The 17,257-nt window shown below is 41.6% G+C and overlaps 1 protein-coding gene across 2 annotated transcripts in view; it reads right to left on the bottom strand.

Moving 5' to 3' along the window:
* ADAMTS2 (ADAM metallopeptidase with thrombospondin type 1 motif 2) overlaps positions 1-17,257 on the bottom strand; it is a 261,263-nt gene that overhangs the window by 119,248 nt on the left and 124,758 nt on the right. The gene's annotated exons all lie outside the window — the stretch shown is intronic.

The following is a 17,257-nucleotide window of genomic DNA, read 5'->3' as shown; positions in this document are numbered from 1 at the left end:
GACTTCTCCTTGCACCACATGAGCAAAGTACAGGTCTAAGGATCTGTCTAGGAAATGCACTCCATTAGAAACCAGCTACAATGGAAGTTACTATGACCTTAGCTATCTGTCAGGCCCAGACCGCTCCAGTGCTTACTACCTTCTAAATAAAGGATCAACTAGTTCAGTGTCATAAGTGGATCCTGATGTGCAGTTCAACAGTCAAAAAACAGAGCCTTTCTGTTCAGAAGCAAGATGGAAAAGTACTCTCTTACATGCAGACAACTAAGCCTGGTGATTATTTACCCCTTGATGCAAAGGGTTTCGCTGACAAAATACTCTTCAAGAATTAGCCACAACTAGTTTAAAAAAAGGTGTCAGTAGTGCATTGCTAAGAGATAAAAACTTGTTCAGACATGCTGGTATGAAAAAGAAAAATTTGCACTTCTACAGAGCACCTCAAATGAACATCACCCAGATGATTCTCACCATGTTCAGGGGAAACCCTCATAAAGACTGAAAACTTTAAGAAGTCTTTCATTATCTTCATGCAGGTCAATCAACTTGGGCACCTGGATTGCCTGAATTTGTCTCTTCTTGCAGTCCTGCCCTACTGCAGAAGGTCACAGCAGCCAGTAGCTGCCTTGCAGAGATAGTTGGCCTGAATCAGTTTTCCTGCATATGTTTGCACATCTGTGTTTGAGAACTTAAAGTCATGAACTCTTAGCTTGTAAACAGAAAGTCTTACTATTAACGTGAAAGAAATTGTTTCAATTATTATTGAGAGAAGCCCCAGATCCAACCTTCAGAAACTCCTTCATCATACTCTTTCCCACTAAGCCCACTGATGATCCTGGAGTCACTGGACTTTCACACTGGGCACAGCAGACCATGTTGACGCTGTGACACACATCATCTTGCTATCTGAGCTCCTGGGAGCCAAAACCCTCTGCTGGGTGAAGCCCCATCTCAAGATTCCAGAACCAGTTTGGCTCTTTTGAACTGAGTACCCTCACTTGAAAGAAGCATCATCTAAACACTCTTATCGTATCCCAGCACTGAAGTTCTCATACAATGCATATTTTTCTTCTACAAGCAGCAAACTATATTCCTACTGCTATAAATACAGTATGTTCTTTGGTTCCCTCCTTGGAAAAATGTCAGGTTCATTTGTCATGTCTTAACTTACATTAGGCAAGATTTCCAGTCCCAGATTTCACATATATATAATGTATACAAAAACAGATTGAAAGAGAAGGATTAAAGAAGCAAAATTATATCGAAGCAATTTAAACTGATGCCATCCTGCCTATATAGAGGAAACTGAATTCGAAATCCTGTCCTGTTTCTTACCTAATTTAGATTCCACATCAGATACAAAAAAAGGTGAGACAAGCTCAGCAGCTCAAGGAAGCTAAGACAACTGAGAAAATAAGGGCTGAACCAGAGAGACAGCAACTGATCTTTTACTGTAAAGAGGAATACATAAAAGATTCAGAATTTATGTCAATCTAATCTATATTTTAATTGTATACACGCACACTTCCTCTGGACATTAAATATTATATCCAGAAAATGTGAAGTATTTTTATGAGAAATGCACAACTAAAAATTAAGAAGAAACAAGCATATGCATGCTCAACTGCACAGAGTATGATGCACACACCATACGTACGCCCAGGAGAAATACACAGAGCGCTTGACTGTCATGTGAAAAAAAAAAGTGATTTTGCTTTTTGCTAGTAAGCTGCATGGTTGCACATATGTTCATGTGTATTTCTGGATTTATTAAACCTACTATTAATTAAGCAGCTCGTGCCAGATCTTAAAGTGCAGACCATACCTCAGGATCCTGGTGCAACCACTGCTGTACACTGTATGCAGCAGGAGGTACTGATGGGAGTTTGGAAGAATTTTGATCTTCTAAGAAAAGTAACAGATAGGCAACTTCTATAATCAGTAGTTGAACTGATTAACAGAAAAACAACTTTTATAGGCGAACTTCAGCTTTTGGGGCATACTGGCCTTTTGGAAAAGAAAACATCTGGTCAGAGTGAAGACTCCCCCCCTAAGAACACAAAGGCTACACCCTGGGACAGACTTGTAAGACTAAGCAAAAGAGATTTGAATGCTGGTTCCCAAGACATAAAACCAGCGGTCAAATGCTGATGTTTCCTGCCCTTTTGCATGCAGGGGGATTCACGTGGCACTGAACACTGCCAAATAGCAGGCCATCCATCAGGGACTCGTTTCATACTCTGCTTCTCGGATAGACACAACACCACGATGAACATCCCCATGGCAGTATCCTCCCCAGTTCCACTGGAGAGTAGAAAGAAACAAATTTAACCTTCAAACACAGCTGAATATTTCTTTTCTCATTTTAATCTTGGGACTACACTGGAATTTCTCTTTTCCTTTAGTCCTGAGAAACACATCAATTATTTTTGGTCAGAATTATTAGGAAAAAGTTAGTGTGTGTTTGACTTGTTAAAGAATTAGATATATATATTGTATATCCTACACAGTCTTTGATTTAGCCAACACATTATCATGAAATAAAATAAGAAAAAATAGCTGTTTAAGACTTTAGGTAAATTCATTTAGACGGCAAGGCAGAGTTCCTACAGCAACCCACAGTTCAAGCCATCTGCCTAATAATATACCCACAGTTATAAATTATTCATTAAGAAATACGTGGGGCTCCTGAATGTCTCCACCACACATTTCCTGGCTGCTTCGAGCAAGACATTTAACCTCTTTACTTCCATTTCTCCACCTCTGAACCAGCATAACAACAGTCTTGCAAGATAATTACAAGGGCTGATTTGTCTTTTTTTTGCCAAGTGCTTTGAACATGAAAAGCTCAAGATGAATTGCCTAATGCATTTTTTCTGATACTACTCAGAACACCGTCAAACAGCCACCATGAAAGGGAGATTGCTTTTAGTCACCAACTCAACACCAGTGCTGCACACAGCCAAGCAAGCAACATAAAGGCATCTGGCAGCAGGGGTATGCTCATGCCCTTCACTCATCAGTCCTGTTCTTACCCACAGATGCCATCACCCTTGTGCCAGTCAGTCATGCCAAGACATCTGTCAGACAACCATCAAGTTTATGATGACAAGAGAGAGAGAGCATTAAAGTTTCTGCAATTTCCTGGAGAATGCCTCTCAATGACTAAAACAGAAATGCTGTATTGTTTGATCAAATCTGTGCCTTCCCTTTGACACAGGTTAGACTAGAAGGACTTCAGAAAATTCTTGGGCCATTGTCTAGACATTTACTCCAGAGGACGTGAAGGCAGAATTAAGCCTTTCAGTTACCAGTTTCCCCAAGTTCTGAACAGAAGAACTGTAGTTACTTTCACAAACTTAGAGCTTAAAAGTAACCGCTAGCAACAGCATTTTTCTATCCTGTACAGCTCATCACCCACCCCAGGACTGCCGTATTTCCAGGAGTTACGGATTAGCAGTCCCTCCCCTGCACTGCCACCCTGAAGCCACACATGTGCTGGGTAATGCAGAACTAGGTGTGGGATTGAGCACCTCTGTGGAAAGGATTTCCAGTTCTCGAAAAAAACACTGTTACCTCTTCCCCTCCTCTTCTGGGAGTTCTAACTTGAAACTAAATTGAATATGGGAATATTGCTAAATAACAATAGCAGCAGCAACTGTGTCCTGTGACTAATAAAAATATAGATTAATTGAAAAAGTGTTTGCCTTTGGAATGCACCACACTGTAGCAAAAAGCCTATAATATCCTACCATTTCCCAAAGTGGGACATCCCCAGGCCTTCCTTCCAGGGGTTTCCAGAGCCCAGCTGCAAATTACTCAAGTCAAGCACTGCTTAGCACTCATTAATATGCATTAAAGACTACAGCAGAAGACAAAAGGAAACTGCAGTTCAGAGAATCAAAACCTCTAGTAAGGTTAGTAAGGCAGTTATTTAGAAGTGAAAGCCACACGGGAAAAAGTTCATAAGGAAGGCAGAGAGTGACTGTCCTGTCTAATTAAGACAAGAATTACATTGATAAGCCACTAACAAGTCCATTGCAATACATAGGGCCAGGGTTTAGAGCTCCACTAATCTCTTTTTGGGGTAACAGGGCTCCCGCACATCCCTGAAGACCTGCTCCCAAGGCTTTCAAGAACCTCAGGATCTACAGATACCCGCAATGGCAGTGGCCACACGGGCTGTCTGCCCAAGGTAATTACACTAGTCCCATCCACCACGCGGGAGACCTCCTCTCCAGCCCGGGAGACCTACCAACAGTCTGCCACCACACCACAGAGCTCAGCTGAAAAACAGGTCTCTTCTCCAGTCTCCTTAACATCCCCAACCCCTCTTGCATTTCTAAAGACATTCTTTAAAAGTCTATTTTGACAGAAAGACTGCCTGTATATTTGGATCTACAGAAAACTCCAGGTTTTAGAGTGTTAGCTCCTGTGGATAATTAAATGTCTTGCTGGCTCTGCACTTGGTGAGCAACTTAATTGTCTCCTCATTGCCATTCCCATCACAGCTCCCTGTTCTAGGCTGTAATGAAGTAACCTATCTAGCTGCTACTTCAGGACTCCAGAGCCTCAGCCCATCCTGTAACTGCAAGTTTAATTAATGTTCATTTTCTTCCTCATTAGTACAGCTTTACAAAGTTTCTCATTGCCATATAAAGAAAGATTTACTTCCCAATCTCCAAGCACATGATACAGATAAGAAGCTAAAAACTAAATGTGAACAAACCTGAAATTAATATAAAAAAATCCAAGTGTCTGCTTAGTTAATTAAATCTGTAACCTTCAAAAACAGTGTTTCAGAAACTCTTAGAAACAGCACTTCTGTAAATAAAGAGCACTCTATTTTTTTTTAGTGTTTGATTCTGAAAAAGGTAACAAGCCACATGACATATCTGTGCATGAACAAAGTCTAAATACAGTTCTGAATTTCAAGTGATCTTCTTGAGACCAAATGGAGGTTCAAACTATCTGATATTTAACCTCAGCACCTGGGTTCAGAGCCTGCACTCCCTGCACTGTCAATGAAGCCTCCAGAGGGGAATTTGCAACATGGGATCCTCTCAACAATCAATTCACAGAGAAGCAGAGAGGAGAGACTTGCATTTCACTGTATAGTTGCCAAAAAATACTCTGTAGATTACTTGAAAGAGAAAATATTTATATTTGCGGGGCAGCATATTGGACAAGGTTTTGTTCTATTTTTATATCAGTACGCCTGTACCCTAAATACACAACCACATGTTTGACCAACACTGGCACTAGTATAGCAGAGAATCTGAAAGCAAATTCTACATGTTATTTTTATTTACGATCCTTCACTAGGTCTTAGAACCACAGGAACATCCTTTTGCAAACAACAACAGACGTGTCCTCCCAACACTAATGTCAAGTACGGAAATATTAGTTCAATTACCTTAGAATGAACCTGATGCACTAGGAGCTCCAATGAGCGGAGCAAGATCACCCAGGAAGTCTGCAGCACAACTAAGAACATAACACGGACCTTCCAAACTCACCCCTGCCCACATGGGCTCTCTCAACATTTTCAGTTCTGCAATGTATTCATTCCCAATCACACAGTACGTTGATTTTTGGCATTTTATTTCTATTTAGCTCATTCATATAGATAACAATGCAAAAAAGAGCTTCTTATGTCATTTTTGCATTTAATTCTTTGAGAACATGCCTCGAACTACCGAAGCATTACAGAAGAATAATTGGGCAGTGCTGCAAATTCATCTTTCTTTACAGTGGATGAAGGTACTGAAAGAATTGTAGCAACCATTTGGAACATGTTGCCACGTACTGTGCTGTATTCTGCTGCTGTAAAATTAGACCAATTTATGCAGTCCCAGTCTGGATGGGGAAGGGGAGAAAAAGAAAGTTTTTAACTAAGCATACCTATTTTTACTACTGTTAAGTCTCAAGGAGTATTTTTCCACTTTTTTTCAAGTCAGCTTGCAATTAAGTTGCTCTATTTTCACATAACCTCAAAAAAATGAGGGAGGAAATAATGTAAACACACAGCAATTACACAGACAGACTGACAGAGAGGCAGAGCCTGCTGGGTGACCCTGTAAAAACTATATGTTACTTAGGGTCCCTATTTATCCACTGTAGAATGGGGATAAGGTCCCATTTTTAATGCACTTCGAGATTCACTAATGAAAAGCACCGTACCACAGCTATTTGTACCAGAGTGCTTTCACGAAAGGCTGCTCTCATACAGTCCTGGTGGCTCAAGGGAGGATGGGTATCCATCCATTCATACTTCCACTGCTACCAAAAATAGTTTTGACCCTGGAGCCTAGCTTAGTCACTACACAACTGCAGGTGTGATTAATAATAGCAGTGGGACAAATCTGCAGCCAATATAACCTGAAGTTAGGAGAACTGCATTCATTTATAGCAGATGAGAATCTGGACCCAAATCTTGGATATGTATGGTATAACTCCTTTTAGAAACTCAAAAGGGTTTTCTGTGGTTAAGAGACACAATAGTGAGACAGATTGTGTCTCTTTCTCACTGAGCCATCAAGAAAACAGACACAATTGAAGTGATTTCACAAAGCAATACCAGCAGATTTCAAGACAAGCATCTTGGCCACAGTGCCTGGTGTTTACCAGTGAACAACAGTAAAAACATTGCTTTCAACTTCTCTGCCTTTACAAGAAAAGTACCAAATCATCACCTCTGTTGCTCAGTGCCTGCCTAGGGCCAGCAGCAATGCAGGAGACCAGGACCAGAACCCTGAGGACCACTTCCCTCTGGTAAATCCTGTCTCTGCCTCATCCTAGCAGCTGCTCACCTCTGAATCCTGGTACATCACAAGACATAAATCTCATTTTCAAAAGGTTTAGGTAATACAAAAAAACCATGGTTTTCTGCAAGATTAGTATCTGTGGCAAATACAGAGTGCAGCCTGCAAAAGTGTAACAAACTTCAGAGCAGGTGAACTCAGAGCAGACTTCCCTGCAGCTGCTATACAGGGAAACAGCATCGCACCTTTGCAAGGTTAGCTTCCAACTTTCAGATGCCTCCACCACAACAGCCGGAACCTCATTTCCATTGAGTTCAGCTGCAAGAGCCGAGTAGCTTTTTAAACAGAGACAAGCAGTTCTTTTAGCTAAAATAATGCTTAAGCAAGAATATTTTGGGAAGTCTTTAGGCTTGATGTCCACAGGCATGTGTAATTCCAAGTGGGAAAGAGTGAGTTATTAAATAGCTGTTAAGAATGAAAATGATAAATGCGGCAGATCTTGCAGACTCAGGGGACTGTAAATTTGATTGCTGTTGTTGCAAGCAGGGAATAGTAATTGCTGTTCCCTGCAACAGAGTTTCTCAATTTTAATCTTTCAGGGAGGAAAAGCATGAATATCAAATCCATGAATTTGCTAACAGCAAGATCCAAAAGGATTAACCTTCCCAGTTTTAACACGAGGAACCATTTGAAAGAAAACATTTCTGAGGTCACTTTGACAAAATGTGTAGTTGAGTCCTACTCTCAGCAATAAAAATGAATTGACATCCTGCAAGAAAACAAAACCGGTCCCACTGTAAAGGTCTTCAGCTCAAACTCTCACAAAATGGGATGGTTGCTACACAAGTTCCTTTCCAAAAAACATATTTGCTTAAGGCCCAAATCACCACCCACTGAAGTCAACGGGTGTCACATTCATAAATCTCAAAGCCAGGATTCATAAATGGATTCATAAATATTAAAGCAGCTTAGTCTGACCTTCTATATAGGAGAGGCCAAAGACTTTCACTAAAGCATCGCTGCAGCCTCCCAAAACCAGTCTTCATCCTGAATTCAGCAGAGCTGGATCAGATCCGTTAATGGGTAGGAAACAGAGTCTAGGTCTTTGCTATGGTAAACAAGATTAAAGGATCTAGACCACAAACTGGAGAAAAAGGTTTATTATATTAAAAGAAGTTTTAATATATTAAATTCATCCGAGTTGAAACTTAGCATTTAAAGTCATTTCAAATTACACTGTAGGAATCCTAAATCTTCCCTTTAGAAGATGTCACTGTAGCAACATTTCATATTCCAATGAGTGTGTGAGCTGCAGCTCTGGCCTGGGCCATTCCCACCTGCTCCTCCTCCGCTGTGCTCTACCACCCCTTCTCGCACAGCAGCCCCAGTGCCCACGCAACCACACAGCGAGCAGTTCAGGAAGCTTACCCCCAAAATCACCATCCTAGAAAGACACACATCTTGGCAGAACCAAGTCTCTCTGGTCCACAGCTTCTGATGTCTGCTACTACACTGAAAGCAAGACCCCCAGCAGGTAAAAATTCCCACCTGGGAGAGAGCATCTCACACCCAGTTCACACTGTTCCATGCAGCAGCTCAAAACCCAAATCTGGCCACAGGTCCAGGGGTGACTAATGCAGCTACCCATGGCTTGGAAGCCAGACAGGGTCCTTCTCTGCTAAATGCAAGTTCTACTTCAACTGGATGCACATAAGGGTGAGGGGAAACAAAAGTACCAAAAGTTTGCTAGAGTTGGAACTTCTTTTCCTTTCCATATCCTATAGACAGGGTTATTTTAACCTTCCTTCTCTCACCCTGTATTGGAGAAATGAACCTGGAAAGGGTTTATCCAAATGAGAGCATGAAAAACTAATGAGAGATGAGCTTTCAATTTTATACTGCACTCAGTTGTAGGCTCTCAGTACAAGATGTCAACAAAGTGCAAGATTCAGTACAGAAACTAAAATAATTAATCCCTGGAGGAACAGGCTTATTAAGAAGGATTAAATCAAAGAATAATGTGCACTATTTGTCTGTATGACAAAGAAGAAGGGAAGCATATGATAACTCTCCAAGATTTGAAAGCATAGAGAGAATAAGAATTGCTGATGAGAAAAGCTTGGACATACCAAACAAAAACAAAAAGAGAAACTCTGACAGAAATTTTAGCCTGCCACATTATAGGCAGTCTTATGCAGCTCAAAAAACAATAACACCTCCCCAAAACAAAACAAAAAAACTCAAAAGCTTGTCCTTAAAAATCTGTAAATTAACATTCCTTATTCTTTATATTATACTAGTACATACAGTTCAAGGAACAAGGCTTAGGCATTGCACAATAACAAATACATTTTAGCATTGCACGATAACAAATAAATTTTGCAGAGGAAGAAATAAAGAACATCAGTGAAGCCCAAACCAGGCTCTGGGAACTTTGGCAGTACCTGGTGATCTCTGTCCTTGGAAAAACAAAATCAAACATCAGCTGGGCCTCTTCTTCAAGCCCTCTCCTTGAGCGAAGAGAGCCCAGCCTCTCCCAAGGCTCTGCTTGGTCCTGACCGAGCCAGCGAGGCAAAGGGAAGTTCAGGGCAGTGGGAGCTTGGCTGTTGCTGGGAAGAAGCTGGAGGTCTCCACCCCTACCTTCACACACCAGCCACAAAAACAGAAGCCAGACAGACCACCCAGAGACACCTGAAGCAACCTGCTCACTGTTACAAGTGAGATAAAGTGCACTCACATATAAACGAATACCGTTCCTTAAGGGCCATGTATATGCATCCATATGGCAATCTGCTAAAGCAAATGCTGAGGATCTCACAGCATGTCTGGAGGTCTCTTAGGAATCACTGAGGAGTTGGTGCTTGTGGGCATTGTGGGCATGAGGACGGAGGTTCTGACTGACAAGTGGCAAGTTCAGACCAGGAGTTTCATCATGGCATTGTTTTAACGTTCCCAGTCTGATTAAAGGACAAGTCAAAAGAGACAGTCCATCATGGCTGAGGACATGAGCTGTAGATTCAGTGTGTGGATTCAAAGACCAACAAGCGTGACAGGTGATGGGGGTACGGCTTCATACAACACACATTTCAGTTTTGGAACCCCTTGCCATAGGAAGTATCTACTAAGAAAACAGAAGGCTACTGACACTAAGGGACCAAAGACAATCACTCACTACTGGCCAGCTTTGTAGAGAAGATAAGGACTCACATGGACATCTGGTCCAACACAGTATGGCTCATGTGATTTTCTTTCCCTCATCTTGATCACCTCCCATTTTTTATGACTTTTGCTGTGATATTTTTCTCCTCCACTCCACCAAGGCCGCAGCTATTAATAAAACAATTTAATACTGTCTGAAGTGAAGAACAAGAATGTTCCCTCTGCCTGTTCCTTAGACTACGGCTCCAGTAACTCAAGCTTTTCACCAAACTCCAAGCAGCAGAAAAGAACTTAAAATACTCACATGCACACACAAAACCCTAAAGGATACAACCACAATTCCACAATAACAGCAGAAATATGAAAAAATAGCAAGTGTTGAAGTAGAAGGTAGACTGTTAATAATTTTTATTTTGGAAAACAAAAAGCACTCCTTATGCAAAAGTTAAAAGAAAAGTGCCTGTTTTCTCAAAAAAATAGAAATTAAGCCCCAACCTTTTTGCAGCAACTAGATAGTCAGAAGTTGAACACAACATATGCTGAGTCAAATGGAGCCTACGAAAGAAGCACTGCCTGAAAGTAAGAGAGTATGGAAAATAAATGCAAAGGAAGAAGCATAAATCAGCCTGTAAATCTTTCAGAACTACTAGAAATCAAGTTACATACCATATGTCAGTGGGCTAGTATATTCACACCAGTAGAGCTGGGTTAGTGCCACCACACATTCTGGTAAGTTTACAAGTGACATGTGTTTATTTGGACAATACTATTACCACAAAAGATATCAAGGAAGTTCTTCGAGAGGCAGTTTTCATACCTTACAAGTCTTCCATAAAATGATGTGCCTTTCTTATTTAAAGTTGCCTGTAAATCTCATGAGATTGCTTTAAAATTAAACAGACATTATTAATTTAGACTACTAGGCAGACAGAAAAAAACCCAAACATTTGTAGCTCTTGAGCCAACAACAATGCTTACAAACTTCTCAAAGTCAATTGTCCAAATATAGTTACAAGAACTACAAGCCAGGAATCTGGATCAGAGGAAATATCAGAGTAAGAAAGCCAGTTATCTCCCCTTATAAATGCAAAAAAATGCTAGTTTTCAAAAGAAATTATCAAATAATCTGTTTCAGCTCCACCACCCAAACCCAAGTCAGTTATTGCAATCGTACCTCTAAGTCCTGCCTAGGGGAAGAACAAATACCCACCACAGGGCAAAACACTGCTGCTCTGTGTTCCTCGAGGGCATTCAGAATGCTGATGAGGATACCCATTGGTAACATGGGGGTGGTGTCCAGGGCCTGACAGCGGAACATACCTCATGCAGAAAATAGAGGTTCCAACCAACTCATGTGCATCCCAGACCAGACAGATGAACACCCTGGTGATAAGATGTGGCCATATGACCTGTGAGCCACTGAGCTTTCAGGATGAACTTCCAACATTTCTGAAAAACTACAACAAAGGTCAACAAAATCCCTACTTTTCCAATTTAAATTTGCTGCTAACTACACGATTCTGGTTAGAGATATCACTATCAGGAGCCCAACAGACACAATTCAGGAAGATCAAGGAATGAATACACAGGAAACTGTTAAACGGAAGCTAACACTGACAAAAAACTAAAATGCATTGGCAGGAGCATTTAACCAACCTACACATCTTACAGAGTCCTAAATTAGCTACTTCTAACTCAGGTGAGGGGCGGATGACTATTGTAACAAGTTCAATGAAGATTTCCTCTCACTCTATAATCAAAGCCAACCAGCACCAAGAAAGAGGGGGGGGGGGGGGGGGGGGAAGGATGATTAAAAATGAGCTAAAAAAAGATAAGACAGATGGCATTATTATTTTGTTACACAAGTCAGTGGCATAGCTGCATTGAAAACACTGGCTTCAGGATGCCTGCAAACACAACCAAACTGAGACGTTTCCAAAGAAGTTGAATGGGAATGACCAGAACCTTAAAACGACTCACATTTCACACAGGGAGACTGAAGACATTAAATAATCTGAATGAGAAAGACAGGAAAACAATTAATGGTGCAATGAGGAATACCTGAAAGTCATCTCTTCATTTCACATTAAAGAGAGAGCATCAACTAAATTAAAACATGATTTCCCCTGCCTCCCTCTGCCTAAAACAAATCACAGAGTAACTCCATAGTTTTCATTCTCCAGCTGATATCTCATAGCAAATTAAAGACCTTTAATACAAACAGTGAGGAGCCTCAGAAGCTCCAGGGTGCCCCAGGAAGAACAGAAGCAGGTCTGGACTTCTTGGTCCTGGACTCCTGCCAGACCAAAAGACTTTATTAAATGAAAATGCCCAGAGGATCCTAAAGAGAAAAATCTCTTCTAGTTTATTTGTTTAACTAGTGATATTACTTCATATTTACGGGTTGAGTTTGTACTGGTAGCTTTTTATTTTCACAAGTCTCTGTTCCAGCTGACCCTGGTTTCACAGTACTTACACCTACTGTGACAGTTTTACAACCTGTTGTAGCTGCCCCACGCAACACCACCAAAACTGAGCTGTTCTTTTGGTAACACCATCAGGTTTCATAGCTATCCTTCAACAGGTTTCTAATTCTATTTAGGTACCTTATCTCTATGGTAACTGCCAACCCTATGGAGCTTCACAGCACTGTGCCAGAGGAAAGCAATCCCTCATCCCTTGCTGGGGAAACAGGATGCGGGAAAACTGGAGGACTTCTCCAAGGACATGGAGGAACTCAGCAGCAGAGATGGAAAACCAGATGTCCTGAAGGCCCAGTCCAGAGCATGAACCACAAGATAGCCTTTCCTCTCCTACCAGCAAAACCTCATACTCCAAGTAGCTGTCAGCATCAGTGTCACTTCCAACCATACTGCAGTTCTCAGTTTACAAAGCAGGAGCTTTAACGGATACAACCTTATGTGCTGCATCCCTCTGCTACTCTGCTGCAAAGAGCTGGCAACGAACAATGCTCTCCTCCAGCTGCTCGCCACCAGCATGGCCACCAACCCAGGCCAGCCGCTGCAGTGCGATAAGGAGCTTAACACAATTAGACTTCCACGGCATTCATCGGAACTCTGGGGAGGGAGGAATTTCACAAAGCTATAAAGGTTGTTTTAAAAAGTTTTCCAGATTTTATAATTTTTCACACAGTCTGCAATTCTCCTTCCTGGCTTTTGCAAAGTGACACACAGCTGTGCTTCAGATCACAGCTGTGACTTTTGGCAGCAGGTGGAGGAGGCCCGATGCTAGGCTGGGGATGCCAGCATCAACCCCAAGCCGCCCGGCACTTCTCATCAGCGGGGAGGGACCAGTCCCCCCCAGCAGCATGGCAGGGTGCGGTGTTGCAGGCTCCTGCTGCATCACAGCATTTCCGAACTACTGAATCCAAATTTGGATCTGCTCTCCTGAGTAGAATCAACGTGAAAAAATGAACACACACACGAAAGGCAGTGGGGAAGGCACAGGAGAAAAATTTAATGAGTGTTGGACTTCCCCCCATTTTAAGGCACTTTTCTTTCTTGTGTTTTCTACTTCAAGTTTTTGTTTTGTTATTTCTGGTCTGTTCTGGTGTTATCCAGGCTTCTACCAATTCTCAGCATCTTCTTTTCACATCCATCTTTTCCCCAGATTCTGAACATATTTTCTGCCTTTTCCAAAGAGCTCGCTGGGGTTTGTGTAGTTGCAGAACAGATGGCACAACACTTAGATTTGCTTTAGTAAACAGACAAATGTGATTGCTTTGTTCTTCTTCCCTCGCGTCTGTGCTTGGTGGAGAAGCGCGCCTCGGAGAGCCAGGCAGCCAAGGGCAGTGATGGAGCAACGCTGTGGTCAGCAGCCGGGCAGGACTGGCCACTCGCCAGATCTCCCGGAGCCGAACCGGTACTCAGGCAGCATGGACAGGCGGAGACACAGCATCTCCCAGTCAGCAGCACAAGAACTAAATGCAAACAGCCACCTTCTCCCTGGGTCTACAGGAATAACAAACCTTGGGAAAGCAGTAAAGTGCAAGGGGAGGTGGGGAGAATGAGGAGCACAAAAGAACAAGCTACGCTTACTCTGGCGGAAGAGCCTGAAGACAAGTACTGTCATTCCAAGCCATATTTCAACCTCCTAAGCAGCCTTCCATCAGTCAGAATTACAGTATGTGGAAGGAACCTGTTCCGTCTTGGAAAGCCAGAGGCCACTTAGTCTCATGACAGCAGACTGCGATCAGACCCAGCTTCTGGAACAGAGTACTGTGCAGTGAGAATTAACCCCTGGCCTGCCAAGCACTCTCCTGTGGTGGCAGAAACACAGAGCAAGCCATCCCTGCAAGTTTTGACTGGTGATGGATGAAACATCCAGGTTTTTCAGGTTTACAGATGGATTTAAAAATCCAGGTATGGCAAGGTCACATCATGCTTATACAGAGAAGACTACTCATTCTTCAAGTAGGCACTTATGTGCCCATGAAGAACAAACATATAGGGCCTTCAGTGGCATCTCCAGCAGTGTCCCTCAGTATAGTGGTCCAGATTTCTTCTGGGCACAGGTGCCTCGTAAGAGAGAGGATGATGATGAGTTTATACTTCCAACGGATCACATCAGCAACCAGATATGTGTTTGAAAGAGGTCTAGGCTACCAGAACATTTCAGGTCACCCCTGCTTTGTCTTTCTACAAAGGTTTAAAATTAAATGGCAATTCTTCTAGCCCTCAGATATGATTCCTGCCTTCCTCTTACTCCAGGCTATCAGCCTTTCCTCTTTCTCTACAAAATCACCAGCCCATTTCAGAGGGACCAAAGGGAAAGTACTTCAGCCCACTTTGACTCATTAAGGAGTTTTCAGATACCATTTTTTGTTTCCATTTGAGCTAACACCCATTTAGAAATATGGTAAATTACCATGAGAAGGAGATGCCATTTTTCAACCTGTGGGGATGATCTTAAAGGAGGAAGACAGGAAGTACAGGAAGGTTAATTAGCCCTGAGGTCTTGTTTTGGGAAAAAACATAGCATGTGAAGAGAGGGATTGTTAAACCATCTGTGTACTCTCAGACCTCAGACTCCTGGTTTTATGTTGGGCTTGTGATCTTCAATGTACTACATTTGGGATGTCTTTGCTTTATCAACCAATATTAGTACAGACAAAATTTTAAATATACTAATGCAGCCTTGGTTATAAACACATCACTATGTTCATGGGAACCAAATTATTTTAGCATGAACCAATTTGCTCATCACTCACTAAATTCTGTATTCATAAATGTGTTGTACATGTAGAACTGGTCACTGCAGGTAATGGCACTTAACCACAGCTCTGACAGAAACAATCTTTGGTAGCTACTTCCTACATTGGGCACAGAGGAGCAAGAGAAGTGAGCAGAGCAGTGAAGGTCAACATTTTTCTATCATTTTTTTTAAGGATTTTCTTACAGAGTTTTCCACTGAATTTCTATCGTTTACTGGGGGAAAAGAAAAAGTCATTTTAGTTCAGTCTCACAGGGATTGAGAACAGTGGTTTTTTTCCTTTTTTAATTTGACTTTTTCTAAGACCCTTTACATATCTCTCAGGAGTGAACTTTTGCTTTCTTCCACAACTTGCAGAGTTTTCTTTTAAATTAGAAAAATGCTTTAAAATTAATTGCATTTTAAAAATAAGAATAACTTCAGCTTTCTTGCAGGCAGCTACTGAAGGGAATCACATGATTATGCAAACCACAACCGATATTTTGGTGCCAAAAATGCAGCTCAGCAGAGAGATGTATAAATACTGGCCAAACCTTGGAAAACAGGGGTTACAGAAGTAGATAACAGAATTCTCCTTTCAGCAGTTATTCTAATTTCCATCCTTTTTAACTTCCTTGGAAAGGAAGCAATTAAGAAACAAACATTTCTTCAGCTCTGCACCATCCATTTTTTATTGCTTCTTTCTCATGGGGGAAACTAAATCGCAACTTAAAAATTCTACTTAATGTTTCCTTTTGAAAAGCAAAGTCACTCACTATGGCCAGAGCCCTCAGTGCTCAACCCCCGTGCCCAAACAACCATGGGGCTATAAACGCGAAACCTCAAGAACTACAAATTTCAGGTAGCAGCAGTGTCTGGAACTCTGTGCTTCTCTGAGACTTGCATGTGACTCTGCAGCTATCAAGACACTTGGTGCAAGTGAAAGATGTGTGCAAACAGAGGTTTTTCTGATTTTACAAGTGATTCATAGGGGGAAACTGCCAAAAGACCCATTTGCTTTCAAATTCCTTTTTGCACTCTGCCAAGGTAAACTTGGGTATTTGTAGGTTTCTGTTCAGTGCTTGCACAAATTTTATAGAGGGCTGAAATTAACATGCAGGGACTCTTAACTATACCTCATTAAAAAAAGAGCTGAAATACAATTTATTTTCATATGCATAAAAGAGTAAGTAAATGTGCTTTTCAGACCTCGACCTGATCTTCCCTCAGTGAAGCACGCATGCAAAGAACCGCCAGATACCTGGCATGTGCATGTACTTCCAAAACGACAGCCAAGGCCTGATATTAGGAGGCCCCTGTGACATTAACGGGAAAAAAATAAAACATTAAATTAGAATATCAGTACCACAGACCAGCTTTGCAGTGCATATACATACAGAGATCAGCACAGGCCATGTGATCACACTGTCTAATGTGACTACAATATTTTTTAAAACCATTTGATTCATATGGAAAACATGTGGATAGAGAAGCCTAGAAAGAGACTCCCCATCTGCTGCCTTCTCCTCCAGTAACTCCTGCCTCACTCACTAGTCGGGCTAACCCTGCAACTCTTCTTAGCAAGGGAAGGATTAACCATACACTCAGTTCTTGCTGGAAATGCTGAAAGAGAATAGCCAGCATTCTTAGTATCAAAACACACGGCTGTAGCAAAGACTTTGGACACTGTGCTTAAAGCATGTCCCTTCATGCAGGGCACACCTATGGGTGTCTGATCTCATTCTACTACAATGCAGAAGAAGAAAAGTGAATTAATTGGCTGATTTTTTTCCATTTGTTCTCCACTGATCTGTTTTGCATCTTTTTAGTTGAGCAATACTGATAAGATCTAGGTCCTCTTGAGTGAGCTAATGCTCATTAATAATACACATTGGTTTACTGGAATCTGTTCTTCTTCCTTCCTGTGACCCAAGTGCAAGGAGCTGTGCACTGAAAAAAATACATAGATATTTGTAATTTTGTCTTATGCATTTCAGACAGTACAATGTGCCTCCTGTATACACAGTTTACAGATGTATAATGTCAAATGAAAACAGGTTATGTTCATCTGATCTATTATTAACCAAGAATCTTCTGCACAGATTTGAGTACATGTTGACTTTGTG

The sequence above is a fragment of the Falco biarmicus genome, chromosome 8, assembly GCF_023638135.1.
Source record: "Falco biarmicus isolate bFalBia1 chromosome 8, bFalBia1.pri, whole genome shotgun sequence".
NCBI lineage: Eukaryota > Metazoa > Chordata > Aves > Falconiformes > Falconidae > Falco > Falco biarmicus.
Note: the sequence above shows the minus strand (reverse complement) of the source record. Positions and strands in the feature narration are given on the sequence as shown.